A 17,956-nucleotide genomic window follows, 5' to 3' on the forward strand; every position below is an offset into this window, starting at 1 on the left:
AAAGACCACAATCCTTTGTATTTTCACAAGGAGCCAAAGAACCCTGACCATAATTTTTTGAATTTTTCATAAATTAGGCACCCCTTTTTTCACAATCCCATAGAACACTCTACATGCCCTTTTTGCCATTCAATTGCTACTGCAATTCCTCTGCTAAGTAAGTCCATGTCATCCACCATGTCTCGTTTCCCTGTTTTTCAGAACATGCTTTGAGAGTAATATTGGATGAAGTCATAAAAGTAGAACCACAAATGTTTGGAGCCCAAGCCCAGCAAACTCCTCTCAGTCATAAAATGGAAATGTGGGACAGCTGTAGGCACCACCCTGCACACAAAGGAGGACATTAGGAAGAGGTGGAACAACCACAGGGGTATGGTCCGGTCCCTGTTCTCCAGACAGCAGCTGGAGGCTAAGAAGACTTATGATGGATCTCGCAGGGCCCTATTAAGACCCTTTTCCTGGGAGGAGAATGTCTTGGCCATCCTGCATCCTGAGGGCTTGACAGGAATACTTGGGGGAGTGGACTCTGATAAGTTACAACAGAAAAACTGTCACAAAACTGTTATGTCATGCATGCCCACAGGTCAGCTTTTGCCACTGTCTTATTCATGTTTCTCACCAACATTCAATAACGAGAGTATCTGTTTAACACTGTTAATGTGTATTATTAGTCCCAACATCACAGCTACCAAGCTCATCACATGTCATAAGTCAAAATGGTGCATGTAAATCTCACAATATCAAACAAACATTCCAGCAGAGGGATACAAATGACAATCAGGGAGGTTAGGCAGCATGCAGGAGCACGGCTCGAGCAAGTAATGAAATAGCAGTGATATTTACTTCACACTTAGAACACTTCTATGACTTTCGCATTACTACCACCGAACAATACATACTAAAATGTATTAAAGACTGCTCTATAGGAAGACTTACAGAGAATGAAAGGACAGCCCCACATGCAGATATCACAGTAGATGAGGTATCAACAGCATTGGGACAGATGCAAACTGGGAAAGCCCCAGGGCTGAACGGATTCCCAACCGAACTATTCAAAAGGTTATGGAAGCACATGGTAGCTCCGCTTCACACAACGTTCCTGGAAGTATGCCAAGCGGAGATGCTGTCAAATGACATGCTAACTGCAATGGTGGTGTTGACTGCAAGGGCAGGAAAACCACAAGATAGCTGTGATTCTTGTAGACCCATATCACTGATTAATGCAGACATTAAAGTACTTGCAAAGGTATTTGCAAATAGATTGAAAACTGTATTAACAGACTTAGGGGGTCATTCTAACCTCGGCGGTAAAATGCGCTTAGAAGAAGACCGCCATAATACCGCCTAAGGCGCGGGAAACCGCCACGGTCATTCTGACCCGCAACAGGCAAACCGCCAAAAACCCGACATCCACAAAAGTCCGCCACACCAATGGCCAGCGAAAAACTGGCGATGACCAAACCTCCACCGTCACTCCAACAGAAATACGCCCATTCCATTCTGACCCACGAATCCACGCGGCGGTCTTTCAACCGCGGTATTCCATTGGCGGTACACACCGCCGCGGTCAAAATACACACACAGCTCCAAAACACTGCCACGTTGGACATTTTGAAATACACACACCTGATACACATACAAACACCACTCCCACACACCCAACACAATATAAAACACACACCCACATCACCCACAAACCCCTACGACCACCATTTATTGACTAATGCCAGAGAGAGAAACCACCAGCTAGTACAGAGCATTCACAGGCACATAACACCATCATTCACACAACATCCACGCACAAAACACCACACACCACCACACTCACCACACTCATCACCACAAACGCCACCCCACACCTCATCCACACCACCCCATGGCACCCCAAAGACACCCCAGGTTTACAGACGCTGAACTCAGGGTCATGGTGGAGGAAATAGTTCGGGTAGAGCCCCAGCTCTTCGGGGCAAAGGTGCAGCACACCACCATTGCCAGGAAGATGGAGCTATGGCAAAGAATAGTGGACAGGGTCAACGCTGTGGGTCAGCATCCACGAAATCGGGACGACATCAGGAAGCGGTGGAACGACCTACGGGGGAAGGTGCGTTCCATGGTATCCAGACACAACATCGCGGTGCAGAAGACTGGCGGCGGACCCCCACCTCAACCCCCAGAATTTACAACATGGGAGGAACAGGTCTTGGCGATCCTGCATCCTGAGGGCCTCGCAGGAGTAGGCGTAGGAATGGACTCTGGTAAGTCGAATCTCAACTACTTCATCCCCCCCCACCCACCGGCATGCCAAATCATACCCCCGCCCCCCCCACCCCCATCACACATCCTCCTTGCTAATGTCTCACCATCACAACCCACCCATCCCAACACCAAGCCCTGCATGCGACCACAAACCATGGACACCCATCACCTAAGCATGCCCACTGCACATACCCATCACCCCCCAAACCACCGTCACAACAGCCCCCACAAGGGAATGCCAGCACTGGGGTACACGGGCACCCACCCATTGCACGCTATGGCACACACAGAAGCAATAACCATACTCTTATACCCCTGCAGGACCCGAATGCCACGACACGACACCGCCCAGGAGGGTCCAGAAATGTCCATTCCACCCCCAGAAGAGGCCCGCAGTGATGACAGCAGCTCTGTCTCCCTGGACCCAGATGATCAGCCCGGCCCATCGGGGACCTCGGGACAGTCGGTTCCCCTCAGACAGCCACAGGCCACAGCAGACCTACCCCCCTCTGGGAACACCAGCACAGCACCCACCTAGAGGGCCCATGCCTCTGTCTCCAGGACACGTCAATCAGCGGTGTGTCCACCACTACAGGGCACCCAGGTTAACCCACCACCCCAACAACAACAGGGACCTGGGGGCAGTGGTAGTGGGCACACGGTCTAGGGGACAGAGGCCCAGGGAAACAGGGGAACTGGGAGGGCTGCTGTGCGACAGGGGGGGGACAGGCCCAGGGAACCCACTCTCCACAAGGCCCTCTCCTCCATCATGGGAGCATACCACCGCTCCCAGGAGACGATGGCGACGGTCCTGGGCAGGTTCCAGGAGATCCAGGTACTGCAGGAGGAACAGTTTATGGGGTTCAGGGAAGAACTCAGAATCATCAGTTCCGCAATGGGCACCATCGTTGTGGCTCTCAATCAGATTGTCAGCACATTGCGGGACCATGTGGCACCACAAAGGGCCCCTCTCACTAGCATGGACCAAGAACAGGCTACCACCTCCGCTGGCGCTAGTGGACAGGAGGCCCCGACACAAGAACAACAGGCCACCGGAACCCCACCCCCTTCAGAAGGAGAACCACCCCGCAAGCGGTGCCTGAGATCTAGGAAGAAGACAGAGTAGGATGCCAAGACCCCCGCCAGGAAAGGATACCCCCTGATTGTCATCCCACTGTCCCACATTGTCACCCTGTCCAACCTTAAACCGCCCCTGCTCCACCTTCCACAGGCATATGGACAATGCACCTGTGAGACTGAAAATCGGGACTCTGCCATGGACATTCCTCCACCATCACCCATCACCGAATTGCAACCATTTCCCAAAATTTTACACTTTAATAAACACACTTATTGCACAAAAATAATCTGGAGTCTGCCTGTATTTTTGAACAAATGTATTACACAGCACTGTGCCAAAATGTCCAGTTACATTGTGATCACAATATACCACTGTCACACAGCTGTAGTCCATGGGGAAACAAAGCAGAGGTCACGGAGTGGGGCCCACATCTCTGAAATTGGAAGGGAAAGTCACAACTCAGTCAACATACACTGGGGGGAAACTCAGACAGTAGAGAGGCAGGAGACTTTAATTAAATGTAAAATGCCGGTGTTGATTCTTACCTGTATGTCATTGAAAATACTGCAGTATTACTGTGTCCCTGCTGTCTGTGTCGTCCTCTTCGTCTTCCTCCTCTTCACTCTCCGCAGGCTCCACAGCTGCCACAACACCACCATCTGGACCATCCTCCTGCAGGAAAGGCACCTGGCGTCGCAAAGCCAGGTTGTGAAGCATACAGCAGGCCACGATGATATGGCACACCTTCTTTGGTGAGTACATTAGGGATCCACCTGTCATATGGAGGCACCTAAACCTGACCTTCAGGAGGCCGAACGTCCGCTCGATCACCCTCCTAGTCCGCCCATGGGCCTCATTGTACCGTTCCTCTGCCCTTGTCCTGGGATTCCTCACTGGGGTCAGTAGCCAGGACAGGTTGGGGTAACCAGAGTCACCAATTAGCCACACACAGTGTCTCTGAAGTAGTTCCATCACGTAAGGGATGCTGCTATTTCGCATGATGTACGCGTCATGCACTGACCCAGGGAACTTGGCATTTACATGGGAGATGTACTGGTCAGCCAAACAGACCACTTGGACATTCATGGAATGATAACTTTTTCTGTTCCTGTACACCTGTTCACTCGTGCTGGGGGGGACCAAAGCAACATGTGTCCCATCAATTGCACCAATGATGTTGGGAATATGTCCAAGCACATAGAAATCACCCTTCACTGTAGCCAAATCGGCCACCTCAGGGAAAACAATGTAGCTCCGCATGTATTTCAGCTGGGCAGACAACACTCTGGACAACACCTTGGAAAACATGGGCTGAGACATCCCTGATGAAATGGCCACTGTTGTTTGAAATGACCCACTTGCCAAAAAATGGAGTACTGACAGCACCTGCACTAGAGGGGGGATCCCTGTGGGTTGGCGGATGGATGACATCAGGTCTGGCTCCAGCTGGGCACACAGTTCCTGTATAGTGGCTCTGTCAAGCCTCTATGTCAGTATGACATGTCTTTCTTCCATTGTCGACAGGTCCACCAGCGGTCTGTACACGGGAAGATTCCTCCATCTCCTCGCAAGTCCCAGCGGACGGTGCCTAGGAAGGACAACATGGAGCACAGAGTCAATCAACCCACAGGTACGTTCCCACAGCTTGCACAGTACACGATTCTCAATGCATTGAATGGCTTGTATGAGTGTTGATGCAAGGCCTGGGTATGTGTGACGCAGTAGATATTAAGATATGGGGGCCCTTGAAATGGCGGCTGCCTGACCTGTGAAGTGCGACAGTGGGATGTGAGGTCAATGCGCTGGCGTGGCACACCGTGGCGGTAGGCGGTCGAAGACCGCTTCGCAAAGCCGCATTGGTTAACATTGAACCCTATGGGTTTCAGGAGCCAATGAGGATGTGCGTCGGCGGTCGCGGTACGCACCGCGGCGGGCGTGACCGCCATTTTCTATCTGCTTAATCACTCGATACCTGATCATCCACAGGAGAGGACCTATACTGCAAGTGCTGCTGTGACCTCGGTCTGGAAGAGACAATGGCTGCTGCGACTGGGGAAAGGGCCCCTGCCTTCACTTCTGAAGAATTGGAGAAACTCGTGGATGGGGTCCTCCCCCAGTATGCGCTACTCTACGGTCCTCCAGACCAACAGGTAAGTACACTGGGACCATGCTTTGTGGCCAATGCCTGGGTTGAGTGGGGTGAATGAAAGATGGTGGGGAGGGGAGCGAATGAGGCATGCATCAAACGAAAGATGAGAGCATGTGCCACATGGCAAGGGTGGGGATGGGGGGCCACTCACATCGAGCATGCAGAAGGTGATGTTTGTTTTTCTTTCTCCCCCTGCACATGTCACATAGGTCAGCGCCCATCTGAAAATCGACATTTGGCGTGCCATCGCCAAGGACGTCCGGACCCTGGGGGTCCACAACAGACGGGGCACCCACTGCCAGAAGAGGTGGGAGGACATCCGCCGCGGGAGCAGGAAGACCGCGGAGGCTCTGCTGGGGATGGCCTCCCAACATAGGAGGGGTGCCAGTCGTACTTTGACCCCCCTGATGTCCCGGATCCTGGCGGTGGCCTACCCCGATTTGGATGGGCGCGTGAGGACATCACAGCAGACACAAGGGGGTAAGTACAAGCACATTCTGCTGATTTTGCGCACATTAGAGGTGTCTGGGTGGGGGAGGAGGGCTGTGGGTATCCCTAGGCCAGGGCGTTTTCTGTAGGCTAGGCCCCTCCGTTAGGCATGGCCCTGTACCCCCGCCCCCCACCTCTGTAGGTTGCCTAGTACAGCTAATCATGGCCCTGTGTCACCTATGTGTGGAGTTGTCGTCCATAGGCTTGTAGGCCATGTCCCACGGATTGAGTAGTGTACCCCAAGTGCACGCCGTAGTGCAGGGGGATTCTGTGTCTGTCCTCTCCGCCAACGGTGTTGCCAATGCATGCACTCAACATGTCTTTGTTTCTCCACCCCCCCTTTTTTGTGGTCTTCCTGTTCATTAGCATCATCAGGTGGAGGAGAAGTGGCATCGGAGCACGAGGGAGCTGCATCTCACATGGCCATAGAGGGCCATGCAACTGACTCTGATTTCACCAGTGAGACGGAGGGCGAGGGGAGCTCCACAGCGGGGACACGTGGTGACACCAGCGACACAGACACGTCCTCGGAAGGGAGCTCCCTTGTGGTGGCGGCTACATCCATGCCCACCGCAACAACAGGTACAGCCACCACCCAGCGCGCCAGCTCCGCCCTCCCAGCAGCCCCTCAGCCTTCGCCCCGTGCCCGCTCACCCAGGAAGGTGGGCATCTCCTTCGCCCCAGGCACCTCAGGCCCTGCCCCAGTTACCCCTGCTGCCCTCAGTGAGGAGGTCATTGACCTCCTGAGGACACTCATTGTTGGGCAGTCTACCCTTTTGAATGCCATCCAGGGTGTAGAAAGGGAGGTGCACTGGAGTAATGCATACCTGGAGGGCATTCATTCGGGTCAGGCTGCCCATCAGCGATCGTTCGACGCTCTGGCCTCAGCACTGACGGCAGCCATTGTCCCTGTCTCCTGCCTCCCTCCTCCAACTTCCTCAACCCAGTCCCACTCCCCTGTACCTCTGCCTATCCCAGACACACCATCAGACCAGCCTGCACACACCTCAACACCCAAGAGAAGCTCATCCAGACATAAGCACCACACATCACAAAAGCATTCACACAAGCAACATCCACATGCAGACATGCCAACAGCCACTGCCTCCTCTGTGTCCCCCTCCTCCTCATCTCCCTCCTCCGTCCCTGTGGCGTCTCCACTCAAACTTGCATGCACAACATCTTCAGCCACTACGTCCATCACCAGCACACCCACCAGAACACTCCGCACACGTGCAGTCACCACCCCCACTACCATTTACAGGTCCCCTGTGTCCTCTCCCAGTGTGTCTGTCACCCCCTCTTCCAAACCACACAAACGCAGGCAGCCAACCACCCAACAGCCATCCACCTCACGACAGCCTCCAGCACAAGCACCTGCACCCAAAGACACCAGACTTCACTCTCCTACAACCACATCCTCTTCCTCCACTCCCATACCCACTACAACTACCCGTCCCTGTCTTACTAAATTGATTTTCCTTTCCAACCTTGACCTCTTTCCATCAACTGACCCCCCCCTCCATCTCATAAGGCTCCAATCAGCACCTCAGCCACCACAAAACCTGGACCTACTAAGAAAATAGTCCAAGGATTTTGGAGTCCACCACCTTCAAGCCCAGCTACTTCGGCTGGGAGTAAAGAGACGGCCAGCCCACCCCCTGCAAAAAAAGCAAAGAAAGCCAGTGCCCGGCGCGAGAGGCCAAAGACAGCAGGCTCCACAAGCACTACCCTGGCACCGTCAGGGAGTGGGGTGCCACCTGGCACACCGGCAAAGGGAGGAAAGGGCCACAGACGAGCAGGGAAGGGTGGCAAGGGCAGCACGCCCGACAAGTCCGGCAGCAGGCGAGCTGCCCAGGAGGGCCCCACCAGCCCCAGCCAAGCTGCCCAGGAGCGCCCCGCCAGCCCCAGCCAAGCTGCCCAGGAGGGCCCCGCCAGCCCCAGCCCAGCTGCCCAGGAGGGCCCACCAGCCCCAGCCCAGCTGCCCAGGAGGGCCCCGCCAGCCCCAGCCAAGCTGCCCAGGAGGGCCCCGCCAGCCCCAGCCGAGCTGCCCAGGACCAGGAGGGCCCCGCCAGCCCCAGCCGAGCTGCCCAGGAGGGCCCCGCAAGCCCCAGCCGAGCTGCCCAGGAGGGCCCGCCAGCCCCAGCCGAGCTGCCCAGGAGGGCCCCGCCAGCCCCAGCCAAGCTGCCCAGGAGGGCCCGCCAGCCCCAGCCAAGCTGCCCAGGAGGGCCCCGCCAGCCCCAGCCAAGCTGCCCAGGAGGGCCCCGCCAGCCCCAGCCAAGCTGCCCAGGAGGGCCCCGCCAGCCCCAGCCAAGCTTCCCAGGAGGGCCCCGCCAGCCCCAGCCCAGCTGCCCAGGAGGGCCCGCCAGCCACAGCCCAGCTGGGCAATGAAGGAGCGCCAGCCACAGCCCAGCTGGGCAATGAAGGAGCGCCAACTCAAGCAACGCTGAACATGGCAAGGACTGCCAAGGCAAGCACCGCTGAACAGGGCACCGCCATCTCAAGCACCGCTGAACAGGGCACCGCCATCTCAAGCACCGCTGAACAGGGCACCGCCATCTCAAGAACCGCTGAACAGGGCCCTTCAAGTCAAGAACCGCTGAACAGGGCCCTTCAAGTCAAGAACCGCTGAACAGGGACCTTCAAGTCAAGAACCGCTGAACAGGGCCCTTCAAGTCAAGAACCGCTGAACAGGGCCCTTCAACTCAAGAACCGCTGAACAGGGCCCTTCAAGTCAAGAACTGCTGAACAGGGCCCTTCAAGTCAAGAACCGCTGAACAGGGCCCTTCAAGTCAAGAACCGCTGAACAGGGCCCTTCAAGTCAAGAACCGCTGAACAGGGCCCTTCAACTCAAGCACCGCTCCGCTGGGCCCTTCAACTCAGGCACCGCTCCGCTGGGCACCGCCGTCTCAAGCACCGCTCCGCTGGGCACCGCCGTCTCAAGCACCGCCCCGCTGGGCACCGCCGTCTCAAGCACCGCTCCGCTGGGCCCTTCAACTCAAGCACCGCTCCGCTGGGCACCGCTGTCTCAAGCACCGCCCCGCTGGGCCCTTCAACTCAAGCACCGCTCCGCTGGGCACCGCCGTCTCAAGCACCGCTGGCCCATTGGCAGAAGGGGCAGGCCCGCAACTGTGTCGGGCAGGGCTGCACGAAGCACTCTGGGCACCATGCCTCCTCCAGAACCAGTGGAGTCTGTAATCCACTTGTGAGACTGTGGCTTTGCACTCCCCAGGATGGCACAGTGGGCAATCCACACACTGTAGAGACTTGTGAGACTGTGGCTTTACACTCCCCAGGATGGCACAGTGGGCAATCCACCCACTGTAGAGACTTGTGAGACTGTGGCTTTGCACTCCCCAGGATTGAACAGTGGCCAGGGAGGCCCCTCGTGGATCTGGCGTCGTGGACTCATCTGGCTGAGGTGCCCCCCCTTCCCTTCCCCCTGAGGTGCTTGTAGTTTTGATATCTGATGCCCCTGCAGTGTTCTCTCCATTGGAGCCGGGTATCGTGTGTGGGCTTTGCCCATGTGTTTAGGCCCATTAGCCCACGAACAATGGCTGATACCCAATTTGGACTGGACAATTTACATATGTATATATAGTTAGAGATGTTTGATATATTTTTTTACTTAGCCGTACAATATACTTCAAATTTCAGGATCATTTATTTTTGTCTTTGCATTCTTCCGGGGGGTTTGGGGGTGTCACTCTGAGTTGTTGCTCTGCATTGATGTGTATGTAGTTGTGGGTGAGGGTGAGGGTGGGTGTGTCGCGTATGTGTGTCCCCGTAATTTTTTGCCTCCCCCCCTCCCCTGTGTCGTAGGTGCAGTACTCACCGTTGTCTTCTGCGGCGGCGTTCGTGCTCCTGGTAGAGGAGCAGGAAGACAATAGCTGGTAGGATGTGTAGTTCGGGTTCCATGCTGTCCAGATTCCTCGTGGAGTGTGTAGAGGTGAGCGTTTTCCATTCGTAATGTCTGTTTCCGCCATGTTTTTAGCCCCGGAAAAGGTGGCGGATTGGTGGGTTGTGATAGGGTGGGCGGTACATTGTCTCCCGCCTGTCTGTTGGCGGTCACCGCCGTGCTGTTTGTTTGTCCCGCCGTGGCGGTCGGAGTGTTAAAGTGGCGGTCTCTGTTGGCGGTTCCCGCCAGGGTCAGAATTCCATTTTTTTTACCGCCTGTCTGTTGGCGGGTTGGCCGCCGCTTTAACACCGACCGCCAGGGTTGGAATGACCCCCTTAGTGCATCAGAACCAAAATTGATTAATGCTAGGTTGTTCGACCAGGCTGATCCTATGGCGTCTACACAATAACCTAGCATTAGCCTGGGAGTCACAGGCAGGGAAAGTAATTTTCTTACTGGATGCAAACAAAGCCTTTGACTCGGTGGAGCGGGTCTACCTCTTTGGAATCCTGGAAGGGATGGGATTTGGCCCCAAATACATAAAGTGGGTTGAAATATTGTATGATCACCCCAGGATAAGAGTGAGGGTAAATGGACATACCTTACATGAGTTCTGTATCCGGAGTGGAACAAGGCAGGATTGCCACTCTCTCTGATGTTGTTCACTTTGGCGATCAAAGCGCTGATAGTATGGATTGATGCACACGTATAGTGTTGGTCGGGAATTGGGGGAGAAGAGGACTGCATCTCATTATATGCAGGTGATATTTTGTTATAGCTGACCAACCTGAAGCAGACCCTAGAAAGGCTCAGACAAATATTTGACATATTATGAAGACATTCTAGTTTCACCATAAATTGGGATAAATCCTTGTTTTTTCCACTGGAATACTGTCAATTAGGCAGCCAACTAATGCTGCCACTTCAGATTGAGTGGGCAAAATGTAAATACCTAGGGATATGGATACCACACACTCCAGACGAGTATTATGAGGCTAACCTGATGTCCCTTCTACATCGCCTGGAGCAGGATGTGAGTCACTGGCAGTCGTTGCCACTCTCTCAGCTAGGGAAATCTGCCATGTTCAAGATTATAGCGCTTTCCAGACTGCTATACATATTTCAGAATACTGCATGTAAAGTGTAGGAAAGTTTCTTCACCAAAGTGGATAGTTTAATATGAACTCTGCTGTGGGTGGGTGGACAACCTAAATTATCCTTAAAAACCTACAGAAGTCTAAATATGAGGGGGGTATTGCTCTACTGAATGTGCAGAAATATTATGAAGTAGTGAATGATTGCGCATACACAGATGTATATAATCCTGTGTTTCAGAGAGATAGGTTGGGAATGGGAACAAATAGCTACCTACATGCACCATATGGTGGCAAACTCCCCCCAGACATAAGCCCAGTGACACATACAGTACTGCTAGAAGAGACTGACAAAAGAGATGGGATGGAGAAATAGGTTAACTCTTGGAACCCCACTATGGGAGGGTAAAGTGATGGCATTACTGGGGTTCAAAGTTTGGGATGACATAGGTTGGTCCACACTGACAGATGTGTGGGACGCTAATGGGTCAGTCCTATTTTTTTATCTAAAGCACGAATACCAAATGTCGGACACACTTTGGTTCAAATATGGACAGTTATCCCATGCACTTATAAACAGTATATCAGCAGATGTGGAAATGTAAGAAGATACCCCACTGGAATATAGGCTATTAGACAGGAGGGTAGAGAAGAAACTGGTATCACAGACATATGTTATAGTAATGAGAGTATACTATGCATACACCCTATTATTTAAAATATGCCAGACGAGAGATGCAAGTTGCAAATGGGGCTGTGACTTAGAAGGATCCTTTATCCATATATGATGGAGCTGTCATAGTATCCAAAAGTTCTGGGAGGGGGTGGAGAAATCACTAGAAATGGCAACAGGACAACTTTAAATTTGTCACTCCAATTAACATTATTGGGAATAGGGGAGGCCACAGATCATTCATGCCATCAAATGATACTTGTCAATATGGGATGTATGCTGGCCAAATGGGATATCACCCAAAAAGAGGGATCAGAATCTATTCCTACACACTAGAGTTGGGAGAAGGGAATGGAATACTGCAGGATTATGGTAAAAAGAAGTGTATAAGAAATGAGAATGCCTGAAAAACATGCGGGGCTGGCACATGAAAATGAGTCCAGAGGTGGTGCTATGAAGGTCATCCTCCTTGAAAGAGATAAACTATGAGGGCCAGATGAGGAGAAGAACTGTGGGAAATGTCATATTTGAGATACAGCTTTATATATGTAACCGGATTGAAATTGTGCCTTTGGGAGAGATCTGGGAGGTAATGGAGGTGTGACTGGACTGTTTACAATGATGGGTGTTTGTTATAGTATTAAGATGAAAATAAGAGTAAGAAAAAGAAATGCAAGACACTACCAAGCAAAAAAAATCATACCAGGATTCATGGCAAGTCCCAAAATGTAAACGTATGCTCAAACCTAAATGCAGCTTGCATACAGATGTGTAATACCCAACATATGTCAAGTGTTGGATAGTAGAGGGAGTGATCTGACTGCAGCACCCAGGAGGCCACCAGCCCGGTGGTCACTTGTCCCAATACACCTGTTAGTGAACTCCCAAATTAAGTTTTCTCACCTGGGAGTATACCATTTGTCAAGGGTTGGGAAGTAGAGGGAGTGGCCTCACTGCATAGCCCAAAAGGCCCTGTTTCTCTACCTCCAACCACCAGCCCAGTGTTCACTGTATTGCTACATGCACTACGTGCAAGGTGAACAGTGGTGCAGGGTATGGACCATTGGCCTCTGCTTCCATTTTACATTGGTTCACGACTCCATTTTGTCGAGTCCGGTTCTGTGCGTGAACCCTGTTCTGTGTTTTTCCACAAGCTTCGGCAAGCTGCAGGGTGGGGTGTTTTTCTGCTCAACTTTGCTCCATCTGCCTGATACGAAGAGCGCTATTTACATTCCACGAGCTATCAGTTAGGACAACAGGGGGATGCGCCTGTACTCAAGGAGGAATGCAAGCTTCACCTTGGAGCCCTCTCCTGGGAACCTAGCCCGTTCCAAGGAGACGTCTCGAAGGGTGAACAAGGTACCGCTGATTGCACAATTTGTAAAGGAGGGGGTCTTTTTCTAGAAAAGACTCCTGGGCGTTAGTAAATACTATAAAGGTCTGGAGCCTAGATGGACTGGTTTAGGAACTCTCTTCTGGGTTGGACGCAACGCCAGGAGGACTGATTGTCCCGAAGGAGGCTCCCTGTGCCAGCCGATTTGGGTTCCCCGGCTTTGTGTACGGCAGAGGGATGCAGACTCTCTTTTCAGTGAAGCCTTTCACTTTATAAGCATGGAAGCATATTGTGTGTGCGTGTGTAATATGCACTTATTCTTGCAGTCATTTTCGTGTTATTCTTCGTGATATCACAGAGTGTTTATATTCTCGCAGTTATTCTCATGTTATTTTTCATGATATATTAGTGTGGTCAGATTTGCTATATGAGAACTTGCCCCATAAATTAACCTGATGATTCTACTTACTAAGGTGTGCAAGAGTGATTGTTTCACATTGTGCTCTAAACTATCCTGAAGTGCATAGTTCTGTTATTCTGAAGGGTGAAGCAACACAGTTCACTTGCCATAGCACATGTTAGCGGTCAATTGAAGTTTACTCACCTGGAAGTATACCATTTGTCAAGTGTTGGGAAGTAGAGGGAGTGATCTGACTGCAAAGTCCAATAGGCCCTGCTTCTGTAACTCCAACCACCAGCCAAATGTTCACTTGCCCAATTACCCCTGTGTATTAACTCTCAATTGAAATGCACTCACCTGGGAGCATACCATTTGTCAAGTGTTGGGAAGTAGACGGAGTGACATGACTGCAAAGCCCAAGAGGCCCTGTTTCTCTAACTCCAAACACAGGCTCAGTGGTCTCTCGTCCCAATATACCTTGTTAGGAAACTCCTAAATGAAGTTTACTCACCTGGGAGTATACCAATTGTCAAGGGTTGGGAAGTAGAGGGAGTGACCTGACTGTTAAGTCCAATAGGCCTTGTGTCTCTAACGTCAACTGCCAGCCCAGTGTTCACTTGGCCAATTGCCCCTGTGTCTTAACGCTCAATTGAATTGCACTCACCTGGGAGGATACCATTTGCATTGGGGTGAAGTAGAGAGAGTGACCTGACTGTAACTCCCAGCAGGCCTTGTGTATATAACTCCAAACACCAGAACAGTATGCAATTGTCCAAATACCCATGTTTGGTAACTCTCAATTGAAGTGTACTTACCTGGGAAGATACCATTTGTATAGTATGTGCGGTAGAGAGAGTGAACTGATTGCAACTCCCAGGAGGCCTTGTGTCTGTAACTCCAAACACCAGCCCAGTGTGCACTTGTCCAAATACCTCTGTTCGGTAACTCACAATTGTAGTTTACTCACCTGGGAGAGACCGAGATACAGATCATGTTCAAATCAGAGACATGTCTGTCTACCTAGCTCCATCTTGACCTGCTCCCATGATGAAACTATTGAGGACAGGAATGACACCTTACCCAATGCGTACAACAAGTATTCCTGAGGCCCCAAGCTGCATCACCAGATTGGTATTGACAGCAGACACACTGCACAGCACTGTGCACATCATGACTCCAGTCACACATACAATAAAGTCTTGTGTTTGCCTGTTTCACACTCAACTAGGCCTCCAAATGGTCAAATGCACATATTGCTTCTCAACTGTGCTGGCTTCACTGGTGGTAAGATGTCTGTCAGTTGATCTTCCAAAGAGCAACTGATCCACACATCTCATCAGCTGCTTGAGTCAAATAGTTTAGGCATGATTCACATGTCATGTCAAATAACCCAATACCATAGAAACATGGCTTACCTACAACTTAACTATGTCCAATGCTTCTGCTTATTGTAACACAAAACCTTTGGAGGTAGATGTCACAATTCAACCAGTAACAATGTACGTTCTTTATCAACAAGGCGAGCTGCAACTGGGGACATGAAGGCCACAGAACAGACTGCTACTACCCCCCTGATTGAAGCCCTCAGTGACGACAACACTCTTGGACTTGTGGACGTGATGGAAGGTTCTGGGTCATCTGGGCAACTTGGTCAGACTGCAACAGTGAGTCTCACTGTGGCCACAACATCACCCCCAAGCCCTGGTGCTTCTACATCACAGGCAACCATGCGCCCCAATCTGTGTACCTGGCACAGTTTCCTCCATCTTATGCCCCCAGTTTTGGATCCTGAAGTGAAACTCTACACTCCGGACACCGAGCTTCCAGGACCCAGTTGGAGAGGGCACCTTGTGCCAAGGACACAGGCTCATGGGGGAAGGGTACGTGGAAGGGATACTGTGGGCTAGAGGAGTGAAGCCTCTTGGGCTATTATTGGCTAGGATACCATCAACCACATCTTGGGGGTCTATCAGGAGTCCCAAGGCAAGATGGGCCAGGTGTTGACTGAACTCTGGGAAATCAAGCAGCTTTTGAGGGACATGCATAGAGATGTGTGTGAACAAATGGAGGCCCACAATTTAAACAACACCTCCCTAACAAGAGTGCTGAGGAACAGCCATACAATCCTGAGCAGGGCTTTTTCAACCCAATCCACTCTTTTCTTTGGGTCAACAACATCAGGCCCATGTATATCGACGCCAGCCACAGAAAGTGAGGCCCTGCATCTGTAGCAGCTACTACCCCCTCATAAGAAGGGACGTCCAGTAAAGAATCCAGGAGGTGCCAGTGCCAAGACACCTATTGCTGCCAGTAATAATCCTTTTCCTTAAGGTCCTCCTTTGTGTGTCACACATTCACTCTGTGGACAGATCCTCAACTACCTTCCATTTCCAATGGGAGGAGTATTCTGGACTGCCAGTGGGGTGACATCTAGTCCAAAGATTTCATTTACCATGACTGGCCCATTCACGTTTGATTTTTTGGTGATTCATGTCACATATATTTTCTGTTAGTTGTAACTTCACAATAAAATCACCTGTTACAAGCTCATTCATTGTCAGCTGTTTTTAATTTCACATATAGCCATGTAGATACGTCAGACCATGTGAACCATACAATGATGATCCAAGGTTCTTGTTCAAGATGGGATATGTTGCATGTACAGTGTCCAGCTCAGGATTACAACTATTTCACACAAACACATACAAACAAGTGTCTGGTCAAAGAAGACAATGTATTACATTGTTCAGCACATAATGACTGAATCATACTGAGTATATGAACATATTTACAGGTACAAACTTCAAGACCATGGAAGAATTGAATTTGTCAGACATTGTCCTGTAGAATAGGCAAACATTAAAGTGGTTGATGTCATCAACTGGAACCATATCACCTACCACACCAAAGTAATCCAATATCATATAAAGCAAGACACAGACAGATGACAGTACAACTGTTCTTATCATAGGGTCATTACAGTGCAGTGCGCATTCATCTGGTGGTATGACACAAACATAGGTCAGTGATTTGGCACAGGCACTTTGGATACAATGATGAAACACATCAACAGCTACATACAGGTCATACAAAAAGAGTGTTTAGTCAATTTGAATGGTAACTGACGTGATTGTGGCCTACAAGTACATATTTTCTGGCCACATGGTGACACACATGATGCACCAGGGCCAACACAAGATAAGGAACAAGTACAAAGGAGTCTTATAAACTTCCATACCTACCACTGTGCAAACTGTCTTGGCACACGTCTTCTACACCCAAAGTCTGTGACCTACATTCCATGGAACAATTCATGTCCACTTCGTAAGTATGAACAGCATCACATACCTGCCCATGTCACAACTCTGAAATGCCCACATGAAGATGTCATGGTGAAGGTACCTGAACAAAGAACAAAACAAGGAGTTTAGGCATGAAACCATGCATATGACACAAGTTACATAGCAAGCATCTGGAAAACAAAGTAGATTGCAATAAATCTGACACAAACAAAGCAACATCATCAAGATGGGAAAGTGTCATCTCATCAAACAGCTTTTGGCTGATTTTTGGCTGAGTATTAGCTCCCTAACTATTTAAAAGAATCAATTCTACACATTCTCACAACTACAGTACATTGTACAGCTAAGCTCATGACATCATATGACATACTTCCACTCAAGAGAAGAAGCTGTTGATGAGACCTTGTCGGAAGTCAGCTCCTTCCTCTTCACCACTGTTATCTTCAATAGGCATTTCAGGAGTTCTACCCGATTGCACTGCAGGCTCCCCCTCCTCTGAGATGTAAGGGATAGTCCTTTGGAGGGGGGTGTTGTGGAGCATGCCACAGTGATCGGACACACTTTCCCTGGTTAGTAGAGGAGGGCTCCACCGGTCCTGTCCAGACAGCGAAATCTGGCCTTCATGAGCCCTAAAAGCCAGCTCCACTGCCCACTGTGTTGTTCCATGGGCCTCATTGAAGCAGACATCCCCTGGCATAGTTGGATTCCTCAGCAGCGGCAATAACCAAGGACGGTTTGGATATGCTGAGTCTCCTGTTTAGGATTGTGACGTAAGTGCAACAATGAGTCACTCACTTCATGATTGTAGCACCTGACATTGCTCGCACAGAATCAGGACAGATGTGTCTTAAAAAACAGCCAGGCTCTATCTAGTTGCAGTTATGACATCAGGTGGGGGATGGCGCTGTTCCACACTATGAAGGAATCATGGGCTGATCCAGGGAAATCGAGATGTAGGGATCAGATAAACAGACAACTTGGACATTGATTGAATGGAAGTTTCTCCTGTTGCAATAGACTTGTTCAGTTGCCTGCGGTGGCATCAAGGTAACATGTGTGCCATCAATGGTCCCCACCACATGTGGAGGGTGGGTCAAACCATAGAAGTCAGTCTTCACTTTGGTCAGATCCTCACATTGTGGGTACATGATATAGCTGTCAATATGTTTCAACATTACTGATAGGAAATCTCACAACACAAGACTGAACCTCGGTTGGGACATCCCACCAGATGTGTCCACTGTATGATGGAAGGATCCTAGGGCCAGGAAATGCAATACT

Source organism: Pleurodeles waltl, chromosome 3_1 (assembly GCF_031143425.1).
Source record: "Pleurodeles waltl isolate 20211129_DDA chromosome 3_1, aPleWal1.hap1.20221129, whole genome shotgun sequence".
NCBI classification, from domain to species: Eukaryota; Metazoa; Chordata; class Amphibia; order Caudata; family Salamandridae; genus Pleurodeles; species Pleurodeles waltl.